Source organism: Gossypium raimondii, chromosome 13 (assembly GCF_025698545.1).
Source record: "Gossypium raimondii isolate GPD5lz chromosome 13, ASM2569854v1, whole genome shotgun sequence".
NCBI lineage: Eukaryota > Viridiplantae > Streptophyta > Magnoliopsida > Malvales > Malvaceae > Gossypium > Gossypium raimondii.
In genome coordinates, this window is record NC_068577.1 from 19462084 (window position 1) to 19464837 (window position 2754).

General features: G+C 35.8%; 1 non-coding gene across 1 annotated transcript; it reads right to left on the reverse strand.

Annotated features, from left to right (window-relative positions):
- Positions 1-2091: 2091 nt before the first annotated feature.
- LOC128036363 (small nucleolar RNA R71) lies at positions 2092-2198 on the reverse strand. Its single transcript, XR_008193160.1, has one exon. It is a non-coding gene; the product is annotated as a small nucleolar RNA R71 (small nucleolar RNA).
- Positions 2199-2754: the final 556 nt, after the last annotated feature.

Genomic DNA, 2754 nt, shown 5'->3' on the forward strand with positions numbered 1-2754 from the left:
TTGGGTATAATTAAGTAAATTGATTAATTAAAGGTGTTAAATTAATTTATTGGTCCTCTACACTATTTGCTATCTTTGACAAGTCTAAGGATTTTCTTCTAATTGCAAAACCGTCCAAGTGGGTACCAAGTCAACCTAATTTTCGGCTGCACATGGCTGATTATAAACCAAGTTTTGGTTTAATTATACAAGGTCCTCAAAGAATTGAAGAAATTAGAGATTTACCTGAAGATTTGCACTTAACCGAGTCTCAGTCCTGAATTGTTGTGGCATCCAAACTGACCAAAAATCAAGGAAAACTCAGCTTGATTCATTCATCTATCAACCCTCACTTCTCATCATTCTCTCCTCTCTCAATTCTCTCAACTCTTTTAGCTCTCACGCCTATTACCATCCTTGCATAAAGGATTTCACCAAATTAGCCTCTTAAAGATCCCTTGGTTGGCCACCTCGGAGAGCCATCAGCGAAGGAGAGAAGGAGCCTCGTCAGTCAGAGTCTTGGGTGACAGCCACTCTGAATTGGGTTTAATATTTCTCTTCTATAATTTAATTTAATGATGTTTTCTACGAGTTCTTTGTTCTTGTTTACAACAATGATAGCTTAATTTTATTTAAGCTAGGATGATTGTTTTAATTAAATAATATTAATTTGATTCATGCTTATAATGTTTGTTCCTCAATCAATCATGTTTTCAATTAAAATCAAGTCTGTATTTCGTTCATACGCGATTGAAATGCAGCTGAATTAGTTGAGCGATCCTAACCAGACGACTGCTAATGGATTCATAATTGTAATGTGCAAGCTCAATTTAGATCCTAGCCCGATTAAATTGTAGGTTGCATAACAATCCTAACTAGGCTCTATTATCTACATAGTTTTTAGATTTGTGTGATTAAATTGTTTCTAACCTAACACGTCCCTGTTACCTCACACGAATGCTAAGAAACCCTTAATAAATAAGGATCAGTAAAATGCGTAAGTACTAAGTAAAGGATTCTGAAAGGACCTAATTTGGTTTTCAAACTCATGAAAGATCGAGTTGCCATGAAAAATTTTTCCGAATATTATTAAGCATGATGATAATAAATTGAGTTTAATTAAAGTAATTGTCCTAGTTTATTTATGTTATAATTGTTGCAAATTGTGTTTAATTTTGGTAAAATCTATTTCATTCATATAGTCTGCGTACTTAGCAAAACTTGTATTAGGGATCAGTGCATTTAATTTAATTTAGACACCACTTCTCAACTATATTGTGTTTTTATTTTTTTCAAATTGTTAATATAATTTTACAAGTTAAGTGACTTAGCACAAGCACAATCCTTGTGGAGACGATAACTCAGTGCTTACTTATTACTTAATAACCACTGTGTACACTTGCACAAACCCGAGCATTACAAGTTTTTGGCATTGTACCGGGGATTGTCAACTATTGCCATAGTCATTTTTTTCGTGAAATTATTTATTTTCAATTTGATTACTTTTTAACATCACTAACTTATTCTTTTTAATTTTTGTGAATTTCTTCTCAGGTGTTTATGAGCATAGGTCGAATCATCAATTTACTCCCTATAGACCCTGAAATTGAGCTAACTTTCAGACAAAGAAGACATGAACGAATAGCTCAAAGACAAGTCGGGATAGACCTTCGAAATCAGAATCAAGACCAAGGTAATGAAGCCGATTATGTACGAAATCCCATCCTTATTGCCGATGATAGGGATCGATGCATCACACAATATGCTGTGCCACTTTTCAGTAAGTTAAACTTAGGAATTACAAGGCTAGATATTGAGGCAACCTAGTTTGAATTGAAACCAGTGATGTTTCAAATACTACTAACGGTGGGCCAATTTAGTGGTATGCCCACGGAAGATCCACATCTCCACCTTCAATTTTTTATGGAGGTGAGTGATTCATTTAAGATAGCAGGTGTGACTGAAGACGCCCTGAGGTTGAAGTTGTTTCTATACTCGTTGTGAGGTCGAGCACGAGCATGGCTCAATTCATTGCCACCAAGTTCCATATCTACATGGCAAGAATTAGCAGAGAGATTTTTGGTTAAGTATTTCCCACCTAGCAAAAATGCTAAGTTGAGGAACGAGATCACAACTTTCTAGCAACTAGATGACGAGTCTTTGTGTGAGGCTTGGGAGTGATTCAAGGAGTTACTTTAGAAGTGTCCTCATCATGGGATTCCTCATTGTATCCAGTTTGAAACATTCTATAATGGTCTCAATGCACATACAAGATTGATGGTAGATGCTTCCGCGAATGGTGCAATTTTGTCTAAGTCTTATAATGAGGCTTATGAGATTATCAAGAGGATCGCGAGTAATAACTATAAATGGCCAACAAATCGAACAAATTTAGGAAGACGAGTAGTCGGAGTTCATGAAATTGACTCTCTCACTTCGTTATTAGCTCAGGTATCGTCTATTTCCTCTATGTTAAAACAGTTAACCGCTAATAGTACTAATAATTTTCCAGCTCAGTCACCAAGTCCGTTTGAAGTAGTTTCCTGTGTGTACTATAGGGAAGGTCATTCTTTTAAGAATTTTCTAGCAAATCCTGAGTTAGTGTACTATGTGGGGAACCAATATCAAAATAGGAATGGTCAAGGACTCTAGTCCAACTTCTACAATCCTTCATGGTGTAATCATCCTAACTTTTCTTAGAGCAACCAAGGAAATGGACCAAACAACAACTCATTGCAGCAAAGACCCAACCAGTCTCAAGGGTTTAATCTTCAA